Consider the following 18,051-nt stretch of genomic DNA (forward strand, 5'->3'; position numbering starts at 1 on the left):
CATATAACCTATTGCTGTCAAGTTGATTCTGACTCTTAGCAACTCTATATAACAGAGTAGAGCTTCCCCATAGGGTTTCCAAGGAGCACCTGGTGGATTTGAACTACCAGCCTTTTCTTTATCAGTCAAGCTCTTATTCACTACACCACCAAAGCTCCGAGATAAACATATGTGCATATGTGTATACATACTTATATATAATATACATATGTTATTGTTGTTAGTGGCCATTGAGTCAATTTCAACTCATGGCAACCCATGTGTGCAGAGTAGAACTGCTCCACAGGGTTTTCAAGGCTGTGACCTTTCAGAAGCAGACCACCAGGACTGTCTTCCAAGGTGCCTCTGGATGGGTTCAAACCACCAACTTTTCAGCTGGTAGTCAAGCGCTTAACCGTTTGAGCCATACAGTATTGGTAGCATGTTTGGGAGGATAAAGAAGGGATAACTGTTACGTATAGATGAGATTCTGAATGTGCAGAACAAAAAGCCAGAAAGAAGCCACAGAATCTGCCAGCAGGCAGGGAGGACCCGCAGGGAGGAAGGACCCGAGATGGGCCAGAGCCACTTCTCCAGCTCCAGAAGGGCTATCTGTTGGAGTAAAATGGCACTTTCCTTCCTTGACAGACAAGCTTTGCTCAAAATACACTAAGTCAATGCATAATTTTTTTACAGGAAGAACATTTCAAATATGAGTTGCACCGTCTGAAGAAATCCACAAAGCTGCAACGATAGTAGCCATTGCAACAGGACTGAAGAAAAAAATTGTGCAAGTTGGGCACTGGGGTGGAGCTGGCGGGGGTGGGGAGGGCTTTACTTGTCCCCATACTGTTTAGTGTCAATGGAGTCCAGCTCAAGGTTCTTTGTGCTGTTTTGAGGCACCAGCCTGACATTTTCTGAAAGTCTTATCCCACCCCCTTTTCACTGAAGACTTCTTCCATTGAATTTAGACAAAAACTTTTTGGTGCCAGAAGAGTGGTATTGATTCTAAGGAAAGGAGCCCAGAGATGAGATTGTGGCATATAATGTACCAGAGCTTCCAAATGCCACTCCCCAAATCAGGAGATGCCTATTTAGCAGAAGGAAAGATTGTGGGCACTTCGACAGCAAGCGACTTCCACATGAAGCAAACTGATGAATTTACAATAAGCACTTGGGCAAACATATGACCGTGTGAAGGAAAGACAGCACAGGTTCCTTAAAAAGATAACCTTTATGTCTAATGCAGTACAACCATTTACTAACTGCTCTCTCCAGCTCGGGTATCTATTTTTTCCAATTTAATCCATTTTACACCAGCTGTCAGGTTGATCTCTCTACTGAAACCCTTCAGTACTTGAATGCCTGCTCTTCTAAAGCATTCCTTAGCCCAATTTCCCCAAATTTTTAGTTATTTGCATACTTCCTTCATGATTTTTGTTATATCTGTGCACCATCCATATTATTTCCTGAATATTGACTAAATTGCCTCATTTTCTTTATTTTGCCTTATTGTAAGCAATATTATCATTGTTGTTTAAATATTTTTAATGCATATTAACATAAACACATGCATTATACATTTTTAAATGTCCATCACGTACCACCAAAAATTACCTCATGCACTCCTTACAGGCACCACACTTTCGGAAACATGCTTCTGTCCATCTTTCAAAGCTTGTGCTTAGTTCCCAATAGGCCACCTTCACACAAACTGCACTTTGGCCAAGAGGAAAACTCACAGTTCCCCCAACACACTACTCACGTCCATGTTGGTCCCACCACCCACCTTTGCCTTTCCAATCACCCCAGTCACTCAAGACCCAGTCCTCAGCTGATACTCCTCTTTGAAGCCTTCCCTGGCCCCTTTCCAGCCTAAAGGAATCTTGCCTCTTCGAACTCTTGTGATGGTTAAGGTTGTACATCAACTTGGCTGGGCCGTGATTCTCAGTGGTTTGGCAGTCAAATGGTAATGTGATCACTTCCATGATGAGATTTGATATAACGTGATCACCACCATGATGGGATCTGCTGTGAGTAGCCAATCAGTGGAAAGGGACTTTCCTTGGGCGTGTGGCCTGCATCAAATATAAGTGGACTTTCTGTCAAGGCTCAGAGGCTTTTGCTTGCTCTAGATCCTGCAGCTGGCTCCTGTTTGTCTGTCTTCCAGTTCTTGAGCTAGCAGTTTACCTGACACTCATCAGTCTTCGCAGCTTGTGAGCAAGAGCCCTGTTGTCTGACCTGCCAACCTTAGGTTGGCCAGGCCCTGCGGCTACATGAATCAAGAGATGCCTCCAGCCTGACCCAGGGGCTTGAGACATTCCAGCCTCTACAACCTCGTGAGACATTTCCTTGATATAAATCTCTAAATAGACATCTACATACTTTACTGGTTTGCTTCTCTAGAGAACCAAGCCTAAGACAACTCTCAACACACTTGGAGCACCTGGGACTTCTTACATAGGACTCAACATTGGCCTTCTTGAAATGCGAGGCTTTGGCATATACCATCTCCCCTTTCAGAATGTCTGCAGGCTTTCCTAGATCAGAGGTCATATCTAGTCATTCCGCACAGGGTCTTTCTCAATTAATGTTTACTGAATGAATGTGTCCTCCACACTATCCTGTACTTCTTGTTTGTAAAACATTAAATGGATCATCTCATTTTCCTGCTCCCCAGAAAATAAAGTGCTAATCACTTAGCAGTTATAAAGAGACAAGATCTTCACATTTAGGCTCCAAAGACTTTCTTTATCAACCCAACCCCACACCTGCCCACCCCACCCCACTTCCTGTCACCCTTGTTCCCTGTAAACACACATGCCATGCTCTAGCCACACCCAACTTCCAGGCATTCCCTGAATAGGACAGGCTATCATTTGGTTAGTCCTCCTTCCAGGATCCCATTAAACACACTCCTGTTCTGTCTGTCAAATTCCAACTCAGCCCCCAAATGTTAGTTAAAATGGCGTCTCCTCCTTGAAGCCTTCCCTAGCCACCTAGGTCCCTTCTCTATATTCCCACATTGTTCTATACATTCTTTTACTGAAGCACTGGTCAATGATGTATTTTTTTGTTGTTGTTTATATGACTGTCTCCTCCATTAGGCCATAAACTCCCCAAGAGCAAGTGTCTTAGTCAATATCCCCAATGCCTAGCACAGTGTCTGGTACATAACAGTTGTGCAATATTTGGTGAATAACTAGTGTGGGGTTAAGAATGTAGGCTCTAGAGCCAGGCCTCCAGGATTCGAATCTCAGTTTTGCCACTATTTATCTTGGGCATGTTAAGTCATCTGTGCCTCAGTTTCCTTATTTTTAAAATGGTAATAACTCATAGGATTTTTTGAGGATTAAGTGACTAATAAGCATAAAGATCTTAGAACAGAGCTCAGCACATTAAGTTCTCAATAAATTCTATTGTTTGTATTATTCCCATCTGTCTTAGGCTGGGTTCTCTAGAGAAGCAAAACCAGTAGAGCATTTAAATATATATATAGAGAGAGAGAGAGATTTATATCAAGAAACGACTCACACAGTTGTAGAGGCTGGAACGTCCCAAGTCTGTGGGTCAGGATAGAGGCTTCTCCTGATTCACATAGCCACAGGGGCTGGTGAACCCAAGATCAGTAAGTCAGAGAGCAGGGTTCTTGCTTACAGGATGTGAAGATTGGCAAATCCCAAGATCAACAGGCAAAACCAAAGGTAAGCTGCTAGCTCAAGTCCCAAGAACCGGAGGTCAGGAGAACAGGAGTCAATTGCAGGATCCAGAATAAGCAAAAGCCCTGCCAGAATAGTCACTCATATTCAATGCAGACCATATGCCCAAGGAAACCCCTCTTCAACTAATTGGCTGCTCACAGCAGATCCCATCATGGAGGTGATCACATGATCAAATCTCATCATGGAAGTGATCACAACATCATACAACTGCCAACTCACTGAGAATCATGACCGAGCCAAGTTGACATATAACCTTAACCATAGCACCATCAAAAAGATACACATTTCTTCTGACATTTTTTTTTTGCCTCTAATGACTATTGTAATGGTGCAAGCAAAAGAGAATGGGGTGAGGATAGAAAAAGTGTTATAAAGAAAAGAAAGGAGATAGAAAACAGAGTGGCAGAATCACAGGACTTGGCATTTGAAGATGTCTTAGTTACTTAGTGCTGCTGTAACACAAATACCACAAGTGATTGGCTTTAAAGAACAGAAATTTATTTCCTCAGAGTTCTGGAAGCTAAAAGTCCAAATCAGGGTCTCAGCTGTATTGATTCCTTCGGTGAGCCTCTCTCCTAGTTTCTGGTGTTTGCTGGTGATCCTTGGCATTCCTTGTTATTTGGCATTTATCTTATCCTTCTGTGTGTCCCTCTGTCTACTCTAATCTCCTTGTAGCTCAGAAGAGATGAGGTTTAGGATCCACCCTACACTGGTATGACCTCAACTGATTGATTATATTACATTAGATTGCATTATGGAAAGCAATTACATATTACATTACTTTATGAAAGTTGATCTGCTTTACCCAAGGCCAACTGATTTAAACACATATAACCAACCACTCCATGACAGCACCTAGACTAGTGTTTGTCCAAACAACTGGGAACCATAGTCTAGCCAAACTGACAAATAAAATTTACTATCACAGAAGGGATGTGGGAGGTGAAGGAGAAAAGTCAAAGACTATCAAATCTTTGTGTGGGAACTGGAGAGGTCATGGTAGAGTCCAAAAATATGGCCAGAAAAGGGCTCCAAACTGCACACAGATTTAGGGAACTGGTACAGCTGTGTTTAAAACCCAGGGAAGGGAACTAATCCCCAAGGAAAGTAGGAACATGAGCCAGTGACAAGAAGCCAAGCCCAGACAAGCTCCCAAACCACCAGGAGCTAAAGAGACAATCAACAGTCAAAGCTCTGTAATAAGATAAGCTCATTCAATGCTTATATAACTGAACTGGAAATAGGGTGTCCCATGAATTCTTCAAGTTTCTAAGTGATTATAAATATGAATGATAGTAAATTAGTTGCTGCTAGACTCCTAAAAGGTCTTTAGAAGCTGATGAGTGAGAAAAAATATGGCAGGTGAGCTTCAATGTAAGTAGGTGAAAATGAAAGTATTTCAATACACACACCTAAGATGACGAGCCTTTATGAGTTTAAAGTGTCTGATTGAGAAATCTGGACAACTGGGATATGGCCCTATGTTAGCTACCAACTAGCCACATAACTTACCTGGGCCTCAGTTACCCCACCTGTACAATGAGGAGATTGAGAGAGATGATCTTTGGGGTCCCTTCAAATCCTAATATTCTCCTCACATGAATCTTAAAAGGTTTTCTAGTGAGTTTTCTGAAGGCATAACCCCTAAACTTCACAAAACTACTAGACATTGTAAGTGTAACCCAAGTATCATTTGCCTTAGAGTTCTTCAGTCAACCTTCCCTTTAATATTATTATTTGTAAACTGGTTTGAGCTTCCATCCCACATTTAGTGATGAAACCTGTGCTTTCCCTACCACAGGATCCTGGGGAAATCACAGCCCTGCTCATCATCTGTTACAGGTGCTTACTATTACAACTAGTGGAAAGCCAACTCAAACTGGAAATTTTGAGGGAATTCATTGGCTCATGGAACCAAAAATTTCAATAATTGGAAAGACTTCAGGTACAGTTTAATCAGGGCTCTGATTCCATTCCATAATTCTCTTGGCTTTGCCCACCCTCCTCCCTTTGTATTCGTCTTCAGACTGGGTTTGCATATTAGCAAAATGGCTACAGCACTTTCAGGCCTTACCCGTGCTAAACTCCCTTCCCCCACCACCCAACAAGAGTCAGAGTGAACCAATTCAGATCATGTTCCCATCTGTGGCCAAGAAAATGGTATTTTGACTAATGGCTTACGTCAATAATGGCCTACCCAGGAAGATGGGTGTGGCCAACCCCACCCAAAACACACAGCCTTCACACCATAAATAAATTGGCGGAAAACAAAAAAAAACCCAAACCTGTTGCCATCGAATTGATTCTGACTCATAGCGACCCTGTAAGACAGGATAGAACTGCCTCATAGAGTTTCTGAGGAGTACCTGGTGAATTCAAACTGCTGACCTTTATGGTTAGCAGCCGTAGCACTTAACCACTACACCACCAGGGTTTCTGAAATTAGTGGAGGTAACCAGAATTTTCACATTGCAGTTGAGTTCCCAAACTCTGTTTTGCCCCTCACCTCCTGCAGTATTCTCTCTGCCCTAGATCAGCAGGAGGAAGAGTGGTATTCCCTCAGAGAAAGCACCACTCACACAAGCCATTGTGGATCAGACTTATCACAGGGTGGGTGGCTACCGCACAGCCAGCTCAGCACATAATTTTAAATGTAATATCAGACATCCTGTTTCTTATAAATTCCTTGACTTTCTCTGTGACTGGTATTGTCTCACTGATGTTTTCATCTTGAACCCTACACTACTACCTTCTTCCGGGTTTTAATTTGCATTTCCCTGATTTCTGAGATTGAGAACATTATCATATGTTTAATGTCCACGATTTCCTCTTTTGTAAAGTATCCGTTGAAGTCTCTTGCTCATTTTTGTATGGAGTTATCAGTCTTATTTCTTTGTAGAAATTTACTTAAATATTTTGGATACTGGTTTTTTGCTGATTGAATCAAGGTTACAGGTATCTCCTTCATTCTATGGCTGGTCTTTTCACTCTTTTAATAGTTCCTTCTGATGAACAAGGGTCCCTAACTTTAACATAAAATCTTTTCTTTATAATAAGTATTTTTGTAACAAGTTTAAATTCTTTTCCTATCTGGAAGTCATAGAGATATCCTCCTGTATTATTTTCTGATCAGTTAGCAATTGCTGCTTAACAAACCAATCAGAAAACAAAAATCGTTTATTATTATTGCTCAAGTGCCGGGTCAGCTTATCTAGGCTGGGCTCATTTAATCTTGGCTGGGCTCTGCTCCAGGCTGGGTTTGGTTGGGGCAGCCTAACTAGGAATCTGTTTCATATGTCTCTCCTCCTCGTGGAATCAGTAGGTTGGCTCAGGCATATCCTTCTCACGGTGATGGCATAAGTGGAAGAAGGCAGGCAGAGATACACAAGGCCTCTTGAGGCCTAGGCTCAGAACGAGTACTCTGTGACTTTCACCAAAGCAAGGCTTGTGGCCAAACCTAGAGTCATGGGATAGAAAAATATACTCTGCCAAATTTTGTGCGAGAAACTGCAATGGCAAAGGTATCTTGTAAGAAAAAAGGTGGTGCAGGCCACACCCCAGGGAAACTCCCTTTACATTGGATCAGGGATGTGACCTGGTAATGGTGTTACAGTCCCACCCTAAACCTCTTTAACGTACAATTATAATCACAAAATAGAGGACAACCACACAATACTGGGAATCATGGCCCAGCCAAATTGATACACACGTTTTTGGGGGGACATAATTCAGTCCATGACACTATCTACTCTTGTAGATCTCATCAATATAACTGTCACTAATCCATCACCTTACATCATAGTATTAGGATTTACAACACATAGGGAAATCACATCGGATGACAAAATGGTAGAAAATCATACAATACTGGGAATCATGACCTAGCCAAGTTGGCAGATATTTTGGGGGGACACAATTTAATCCACGACACTGTATAGTAAGTCTGTCTAGTAGAGCAAGCCCTCCCATGTTGTTCTTCATGGTATCTTGGCTACTCTTGATCCTCTGCATTTCATATAAATGTTTTAGAATCGGCTTATCTAATGCCACCAAAAAAAATAAATGAAATCTACAAACAAATTGTAATGCATTGAATCTATACATCAAACTGGAGAGAACTGAGATGCACCAGTATATCTTCTTCCATTCTTTTGCTTTCCACTTTTCTGGCCCTTATGTTTTAGATGTGTTTCTTATAAACAGCATGTTGTTAGATTTTGTTTTTAATGTTTTAATTTGATCTAACAACTTTCAAAACTGGAGCATTTATTCTGTTGGCGTTTAATATAATTATTGATATGTCTGGGTATAAATCTACCATCTTATTGTGTGCTTTCCATTTATCCTAGTATTCTGCATTTCTTTCACTCCCTTTTCTTACTTTTTTTAGAATGATAAGCATATTTTAATCATTTCATTTTTTCCATCTATTAGTATGGAAATTATACCTTCTGTCTCTATTCTTTTAGAGGTACCATAAACTTTACAAGATGTATAATTAATTTACCCAAGTCTAATATTTTTCAAGGCCCCTGGTGGCTCAAGCAGTTTGCCCTCAATTACTAACCTAAAGGTAGGTGGTTCAAATCCACCCAGCAGCATCTCGGAAGAAAGGCCTGTTGATCTGCTTTCTTAAAAAATTCAGCTAAGAAAACCCTAAGAAGCAGTTCTATTCTGTAACACATGGGGTCACCATGCATCGAGTCGAATCAACTCGACAGCAACAGCTTTTTAACATTATCCAAAACGTTTATTTTTCTCTTAAGTAATACTTTAGGATACTTTAACTCTATTTACCTTCTTTATGACTTATACATTATCACATATATTAATTCACAAAAGATATTGGTTTATATATTGAATATTTATTTAGATCGACCCATATTTACTATTTTCTTTGCTCTTCATTTTTTCTAGCAACTCTGACCATCCATCTGGAATCATTTTCCTTTTGCCTGGAATGCATTCTTCAGCATTTTCTTTAACGCAAATCTTTAAGTGGCAAATTACCAGTTTTTACTGGTCCAAAAATGTGTTTTTCACTTGCATTTTTGAGGGATATTCTTGCTGGGTAAAGATTTCTAGAGTGGCAGCTGTCATTGTTTTTTGGACATTGAAGGTGTCATCCCACTTTCAGAAGGGTGCAAACAACAGGCAACTTTGTTCTTTCTCACCACTGACCCAGGAAATCTGCTCAGCAGCCCCATTCTTCACCATCCCCGGATGAGAGCTCTGGCAGTTCCCATAGCTTTTCTTGTCCCTTTCAGTCAGTACGAACCCCAGTCCAGACTAATTCGAAGGTCTAGATTCTGTCAGTTAAAGGCTTCTCCCATTGCCTAGCTGGGGCCTGTCTTAGGCTTAGAAGCCAGAGGTCGGGGAGGGGCATTGTGAGCTCCTTCAGTTGCCTTACTCCGTGTTCCTCGCTCACTCACTGGCTGCTGTTCTAGGCCTCCCTGGGCGTCAAGCACCCAAGGCAAGCAAAATAAATAAAGACCTTACTTGACCTCACATGTCCAAATACTATTTTTTTTCTCCAGTGATCACTTTTGTGAGTCTCTGGAGCCTCCCTCCCATCTTTAAAAACCAGTTGCCGTAGTGCTGATTCTGACTCATGGTGACCCCGTGTGTGTCAGTGTAGAGCTGTACTCCACAGGGGTTCCAGTGGCTGATTTTCCAGAAGCAGATCACCAGGCCTTTCTTTCAAGGAGCCTCCAGGGGGACTCTGACCTCCAACCTTTCTGTTAGCAGTCAAGCGTTTTAACTCTTTGCACCAATCAGGGACTCCTCATGCTTTTTTCAGGCGTGAGTCAAACACCAGTGTGATGGTTAAGGTTGTATGTCAGCTTGGCTGGGCTATGATTCTCAGTGGTTTGATAGTTGTATGATGGTGTGATCACTTCCATGATGAGATTTGATATCATGTGATCACCTCCATGACGGGACCTGCTGTGAGTAGCCAATGAGTTGAAAGGGAGTTTCCTTAGGCATGTGGCCTGCATTGAATATATGGGGATAGTCTGGCAAGGCTTGGGGACTTTTGCTCATTCTGGATCCTGCAGCTGGCTCCTGTTCCTCTGACATCCAGTTCTTGGGATCTGAGCTAGTTTACCTGTGGTCTTGCCTGTCGATCTTTGGACTTTGTCGATCTTCACAGCCTGTGAACAACAGCCCTGCTCTCCAACATGCTGATCTTGGGTTCACCAGCCCCTGTGGCTACACGCATCAGGAGAAGCCTCTGTTCTGACCCACTGACTTGGAACGTTCCAGCCTCTACCACCGCAAGAGCCATTTCCTTGATATAAATCTCTCTCTCTATATATATTTGTACGCTTTACTGGTTTTGCTTCTCTAGAGAACCTGGCCTAAGACAACCGGTTTCTCCCTTCCCCAAACTCTAGGTAACATATGTTTTCTTGAAGCCCTTCTCTTCTGGTTTGAAGTCAGGGGAGGGGAGGCATCTTCTCCCCAAACCCTCCTCACAGTGGGGTAAGATTGACACTCCATCTTCAATCTGTCAGTGGACACTTAACCTTCTCTTATAAAGCCAAGGCAATAGGTGATGACCTTGGCTGGCAGAACCAAGCTTTGTTCAATCCCTTTACAAGTCTTGCATGGGCAATTCTGCACCTTGCTTTAGAAAGTGAAGATACTTAAGTACCTATAGTTTTGCTCTTGGTCTTTGGAACCTTTGTTGAAACTATGAGACAACGAAAAAAGTCACATTAAAATCCTGACAGGTTATTATTCTGTGATTTCTTTTTAAGTCTTTCCTAACTGAGATGAATTCAAATAGAGATAATTTATGAGGTATAATAAATATTCAGATTTGGACCCGAATGGGTGTCTTAGTTATCTGGTGCTGCTATAACAGAAACACCACAGGTGGACGGCTTTAACAAAAAGAAATTTGTTCTCTCACAGTCTAGGTGGCTAGAGGTCCAAAATCAGGGTGCCAGCTCCAGGGGAAGGCTTTCTCTCTCTGTTGGCTCTGGGGAAAGGTCCTTGTCATCAATCTTAACCCTGGTCTCAGAGCTTCTCAGTGCAGGGACCCCAGGTCCAAAGGACATGCTATTTTCTTGGCTCTTGTTTCTTGGTGGTTTCAGGTCCCCCTACCTGCCTGCTCACTTCTCTTTCATATCTCTAAAGAGGTTGATTTAAGACACAACCTAATTTTGTAGATTGAGTCCTGCCTCATTAACATCACTGCCTCTAACCTGCCTCGTTAACATCATGGAGATAGAATTTACAACATGCAGGAAAATGACAAAATGGTGGACAATCACACCATACTGGAATCATAGCCTAGCCAAGTTGACACACATTTTGGGGGGACACAATTCAATCCATAACAATGGGTTATGTGCCCCTCCTCTCTCGAGCTCTGTGATGGTTAATGTTATATGTCAACTTGGCTAGGCTATAATTCTCAGTAGCTTGGCAGACCTTCCACGATGGGATCTGATGTGAGCAGCCAATCAGTTGAAAGGGGAATTTCCTTGGATGTCCTTTGCCAGAACATCCATTTATATACTGGTGGCCTGCCTCCAGTATATAAATGGATGTCCTGGCAAAGCTGTGGGGAAACCCTGGTGGCATAGTGGTTAAGAGCTATGGCTGCTAACCAAAAGGTCAGCAGTTCAAATCCACCAAATGCTCCTTGGAAACCCTATGGGGCAATTCTGTTCTGCCCTATAGGTCACTATGAGTCAGAATTGACTCGACAGCAATGGGTTTTTTTTATTTTCTGGCAAAACTCACTCTCTGTCTTGACCCTGCACTCTTCTTGCTGCCTGACCTCCAGTGCTTGGATGTAAGCCCATGGAAGTATCCAGCCTGCCACCTGACCTGCAGATTTTGGATTCATCATCTCCCACATCCCCAGGAGCCCACAGAGGTCTCCAGGTTGCTGCCTGACCCACAGATTTGGGACTTGCCAGCCCCTACAATTGCATGAGCCATTTTGTCACAACTGCATGAGGCATTTCCTTGAAGTGTATATATATATATGTATATATGTTTCACTGATTTTACTTCTCTAGAGAACCCAGACTTAGACAAGCTCCCAATAAAAGTAAAAACAAAAATGGGCAAGTTGTTCCCATAGGGTCCAATGGAAGCAGTGAAGTATCCTTTGAGGTTGCTCCCTTACCCGTTTTACAGTTCACAGAATCTTCTTTTGCTTCACATATGTGTCCACGAGCAGGTGATACACCCCTTCCTTTCACCAGCAAATACTGAAAGTTGTTTCTTGAAAAGCAATGAAAGGAAGCTGTTGCTGCCTGAATGCTGCTGAGAAAACATCATAAGAGGAAAGTCCAGCAGCCTGTGACCATGGAGATGGTCTGTGATCAGCAAACCAAGACCCTGGCTTTCCTTCCTTCTCTGTATTCAAAAAAGGGTTGGTTCTGAAACCCGGAGCCCACAGGCTATTTTCTGGCAACAGCTACATAGCAACAGGGTTAATATGATGCACACCCAGCAGTCAGAAAGCTGTTCATGTCCTGCTTATCAAAACCAGCGTGGCGATAGCAGGCACTCCAGGCTTCCTTTTCCAGCAGTAAGGCAGACTTGATATACTAAACAATCTTCTCAAATGAAATGAAAACACTAGCTAAAATATAAAAACACTTTTAAGCACATTGCTAAGCTATTAGCACAAAAGGAAGTGCCTCTACAAAGACCAAAATGAAGTGAAAGCAAGAACCCTGGGAAGTAAGCAGGCACCAAAGCCACCTTTTGCCCCGAGTTTCTGTTTTGACACCTGCAAAGGCTCACGAAGTCAAGCCCAAAATTTCACTAAGGTCAGGAATATATTAGAAGACCCCACCCAAACCTGGTGCCCCCTCCCAACAACATAAAGAGTAGACAGAAAATAAACCCATCATGCAAAAGAGGACAACAAGGAAATGGACATGCTTGATCTTGGTGCCGGGGTGGGGGAAAACCTCCTCGGAGAATTTGTAACCAAAAGCAGACTTCAAATGGGTTTGTTATCTGAATTAACACTATGGCAGTGCCTTGTGCTGATTTGCAGAAATCAAAGCAAATCATTTCTGGATGAATACGACCTCAACTAAGGACTCAAAGACTTCCCACATTTTCTAAGGAAAATGAACAGTGAACAGGAAAAAAAAAAAATCTCACAATGCACGAGGAAGCAAGGCGCTAAAATCAAGAGGCATTCAAAATCAGATCAAGAGAGTTCAGATATTGGAAACATGAGCTATAGAATGTAAAATTTTTCGACAACTCCATCCTTGCCTATTTTTTCTCCTGTCACTAGATGGAAACCCTCGTCAGTGTTACGACTCTTAGCCCCATTCTATTTTTTTTTTTTTTAATTTTTTCTTGTACTTTAGATAAAGGTTTACAGACTAGTTTCTCATTAAACAGTCAGTACACACACTGTTCTATGCCATTGGTTAATAACCCCACAACATGTTAACACTGTCCCTTTTCAACCTTGGGTTCCTATTACCAGCTTTCCTGTTCACTCCTGCCTCTTAGTCCCTGCCCCTGGGCTGGTGTCCTCCCCCCACTCCCCATTCTATTTCTTCAGAGACCCTGCTCTTGCTTTTCCTCTTTTTTTAACCTCTCCCTCCATAGGCACCTTCCGCAAGGACAATAAACATGTCCAAATCTTTCCCATTAAAGAAGGAAGGAAAGCAAAAAGAAAAGAAAAAGTACTTCCACCTGTCTTACTCTATCACTCCTTACCATTCTTATAGCTAAAAAAAAAAAAAAATAGCTAAGCCCCTTAAAAAAAGCAATTATGACTTCCTCACTGCCCATTCAATTCCTTAACTGTCTTCTGACTTGTGCCCCCACCATTCTTTTGAAATTGTTCTTACCCAGATTGTCAATGACCTAGTTGCCAAATCCAATGCCATTGCTGAGGCATTTGATGCTATGGCCACACCCTCCTTCTGTAAACTCCTCGCTGGGCCTCTGGGTCACCACTTTCTTCTGGTTTTTCTCTTACCTCTCTGATCATTCCTTTCCAGTCTCCTTTAAGGGTCACAGAGCCCTGGTGGTGCAGTGGTTAAGAGCTACAGCTGCTAACCAGTTCAAATCCACCAGCCGCTCCTTGGAAACCCTGTGGGGCAGTTCTGCTCTGTCCTATAGGGTTGCTATGAGTCAGAATCGACTGGATGGCAATGGCTTTGGTTTAAGGGTCACATCTCCTCTGCCCACTTTTTAAAATGCTGTTCTAAGGTTTCTGTTCTCAGCACTTCTCTCATCCTGTATACTTTGCCTGGGCATATCATCCTTCCTCATGGCTTAAAACAGCCATATATCTCTGGGGCATGCATGTCCTGGGGTTGCAAGAAATCTTTTCAGAGGGTGCTTCTACATAGGGCTTTTAAGAGAACCTGTTCCCAGATATTCAATTTCTATGTGTATGTCTTTCTGGAATCAATCTGTCTGAGCGTATGCCTTGGGTTAAGGTGTCTTCCTTCATAAGCTGAACCATTTGCCACCAAGTCGACTCCAGCTCATGGCAACACCATATGTGCAGAGTAGAGCTGTGCTCCATAAAGTTTTCATGGCTGCAACTTTTCAGGAGAAGATTGTAAAGCCTTTCTTTTTTTAGCTTCTGGGTGGATTTGAACAGCCATCCTCTCAGTTAGCAGCTGAGTGCCTACCATTTGTACCATCCAGTGAGTCCTGTATCACAAGCTACTTCTTGCCTATTCTGATTCTGGTTATGGTACACTTCCCTGGGGTATAAAAATTCTTGGGTGACCAATTAAAAAAATTGGGTAGCTGTTGAAAAAGTGAATGACTATAATATGGGTAATGCTCTTGTAAATTGATGGGTTTCAATTCTATGTTTCAATGAAATTGAAGAGAGACCAAATCAAATTGTCATCAAAATGTTCCTGTTGTTAGGTGCCATTGAGTAAGTTATGACCCATAGTAACCTTATGTACAACAGAACAAAACACTGCCCAGTCCTATGCCATCCTCAAAATCCTTATGCTTGGGCCCATTGTTGTAGCCACTGTGTCAATCCATCTGATTGAGGGTCTTCCTCTTTTTCACTGACCCCCCACTTTACCAAGCATGATGTCCTCCACCAGGGACTGATTCCTCCTGATAACATGTCCAAAGTATGTGAGTCATAGTCTTGCCAGCCTTGCTTCTAAGGAGCATTCTGGCTGTACTCCTCCCGTGACAGATTTGTTGGTTCTTTTGGCAGTCCATGGTATATTCAATATTCTTTGCCAACACCACAATTCAAAGGCATCAGTTCTTTCGTCTTTTTTATTCATCATCCAGCTTTCACATGCATATGATGTGTTTGAAAACCACATGGATTGGGTCAGTCACACCTTAGTCTTTGGGTGACGTCTTTGCTTTTCAACACTTTAAAGAGGTCTTTTGCAGCAATCCTTTTCATTCACCCTTTCATCAACTTGTTCATTTATTCTAAAAAATTAACTGAACTTCTCACAAGAGCTAGGAATCATGGTAAGCTCAAGCCAAATGAAGGCAAATAAAGAGTGCGAATACAGGCATGATGCAGCAGATTTGCCCAGTGCAATGCATCTTTTGATTTCTGCAGCTTGCATGGGTGTTGACTGTGGATGAAATCCTTAATAACTTCAATCTTTTCTCTGTTTATCATGGTGTTGTTTATTGGTCCAATTGTGAGGATTTTTGTTTTCTTTATGTTGAAGTACAATCCATACTGAGGGCTGTGATCTTTGACCTTTATCGGTAAGTGCTTCAAGTCCTCTTCACTTTCAGCAAGCAAGCTTGTGTCACCTGCATATCACAGGTTGTTAATGAGTCTTCCTCCAATCCTGGTGCCAAGTTCTTCATGTAGTTCAGCTTCTCGGATTATTTGCTCAGCATACAGATTGAGTAAGTATGGTGAAAGGATACAGTCCTGATGCACACCTTTAAACCTCGCAGTGGTCTGTTCGAATGACTGCCTCTTGATCTGTGTCCAGGTTTCTCATGAGCACAATTAATGTTCTGGAATTCCCATTCATCTCAATGTTATCCATAATTTGGTATGATCCACACAGTAGAATGTCTGCATAGTCAATAAAACACAGGTAAACACCTTTCTGGTATTCTCTGCTTTCAGCCAGGATCCATCTGACATCAGCAATGATATCCCTGGTTCCACATTCTCTCCTGAATCCAGCTTGAATTTCTGGCAGTTCCCTGTCAATATACTGCTGCAGCCACTTTTGGATGTTCTTCGGCAAAATTTTACTTGCTTGTGATATTAATGATATTGTTTGATAATTTCCACATTTAGTCGAATCACCTTTCTTGGGACTAGGCATAAGTATGGATCTCTTCCAGTCGGCTAGCCATGCAGCTATCTTCCAAATTTTGGGGGATAGATGAGTGAGCACTTGCAGCACTGCATCTGTTTGTTGAAACATCTCACCTTGTATTTTGTCAGTTCCTGGAGCCTTGTTTTTCACCAATGCCTTCAGTGCAGCTTGGACTTCTTCCTTCAGTACCATCGGTTCTTGATTATATGCTACTTCCTGAAATGGTTGAACGTCGACCAATTCTTTTTTGGTATAGTGACCCTGTGTATTCCTTCCATCTTCTTTTGATGCTTCCTGCTTTGTTTAATATTCTCCCTGTAGAATTCTTCAATATTGCAACTGGAGGCTTGAGTTTTTTCTTCAGTTCTTTCAGCTTGAGAAATGCTGATCGTGTTCTTCCCTTTCGGTTTTCTATCTTGAGGTTTTGCATACATCATTATAATACTTTACTCTGTCTTCCCAAGCCACCCTTTGAAATCTTCTGTTCAGTTCTTTTGCTTCATCATTTCTTCCTTTCACTTTAGCTACTCGACATTCAAGAGCAAGTTTCAGAGTCTTTTCTGATATCCATGTTGTCTTTTTTTTTTTTTTTTCCCAGTCCTTTTAATGACCTCTTGCTTTCTTCATGTATGTTGTCCTTGATGTCATTCCACAGCTCCTCCTCTTTGGCCATTAGTGTTCAACGAGTCAAATCTATTCTTGGGATAGTCTCTAAATTCAAGTGGGATATACTCTAGGTCGTACTTTGGCTCTCGTGGACTTGTTCTAATTTTCTTCAGTTTCAACTTGAGCTTGTATATGAGCAGGGATGATCCTGCCTTGTTCTGACTGATGATACTGAGCTTTTCCTCATCTCTTTCCACAGATGTAGTCAATTTGATTCCTGTGTATTCCATCTGGCAAGATCCACATGTATAGTCGCCGTTTATGTTGTTGAGAAAAGGTATTTGCAATGAAGAAGTTACTGGTCTCACAAAATTCTATCATTTTATCTGCCATGGTGATCCTGCTGGTATCTGAATACCAGTGGCATAGCTTCCAGCATGACAGCAACACACAAGCCATCACAGTACAACAAATTTACAGATGTGTGGGAGAATATTAAAATAGTTGACCATTAAAAATAATTTTTGGTTATTGAATCAGTGGGACATATAATTCAGAAGAGGTGTAAAGAATTGATTGGCATTGTTATAACAACTTCTTCCATCCTCACCTACTTATATGTCTAAATAAAGTTTCCCTGCATTAATACCAAAGCAATGAAAAACATGAAGAGAATTTATGCTGAGCCCTGTGTCATTCTAGCAATGAGTAATATTCATCCATGGATACATGAACTAGTGGGAAAAAATCCCAAACCATCAATCTTATTAGGAGGTGCAATTCCAATAGTAATTTACTTTTATGTTTAATGATTGTTTATTAAAAGCTGTATTTGTTATTTTAATCAACTGCGTACTAAAAATAATACCAATAACTCAATCTAGAAGACATTAACACTTAGAACCTTACGGTTTCAAGGGAAAAAATTTAGTTTCTCTTAATAGACAGTAATTTTTGTACAGACAAGTATAATAGATTGTTCAAAGAAAATATTTCAAAACATATAAATGCTTTGCTTTTGGATTAAATTTTGTGAAATAAGTGAAAATGGAAATATAAGTTTAAGGAGAAAAAAGGAAAGATGTTAAGGAAGAGCTTGTTCTTATATTTTTTAAATGGATTATGGTAAGAAGCAGATCACGCTAGTATTTATTTTCTATTGGATGCATTAAAATGAGTGCTGTGATAATTTTGTTTTATAATGTCTGTATTTAAAATACATTATAAATGTCATCTTTTGCAACTATTCAAACTTACAATGAGAATTTTAGGCATCAACTTACAAATGTGTGAGGGTAAATACGTATGATTCCCTTTATATGAAGTTCTAAAACAGGCAAAACTAATCTATAGTGAAAAAAAAATCACTGAGTGGCTTGCTTCCAGGAGACGTGGGGAAACAAACTGGCTGGAAGCGGACAGGAGGGAAATTCCTGGGGTGATAG

At 41.4% G+C, this 18,051-nt stretch overlaps 1 protein-coding gene across 3 annotated transcripts in view; it reads right to left on the reverse strand.

Annotated features, from left to right (window-relative positions):
* Positions 1-18,051, reverse strand: part of LOC111750508 (WAS/WASL-interacting protein family member 3-like) — a 35,487-nt gene that overhangs the window by 10,215 nt on the left and 7,221 nt on the right. The window lies entirely within an intron of this gene.

This window comes from Loxodonta africana, chromosome 3 (genome assembly GCF_030014295.1).
Source record: "Loxodonta africana isolate mLoxAfr1 chromosome 3, mLoxAfr1.hap2, whole genome shotgun sequence".
In the NCBI taxonomy this organism is placed as follows: Eukaryota; Metazoa; Chordata; class Mammalia; order Proboscidea; family Elephantidae; genus Loxodonta; species Loxodonta africana.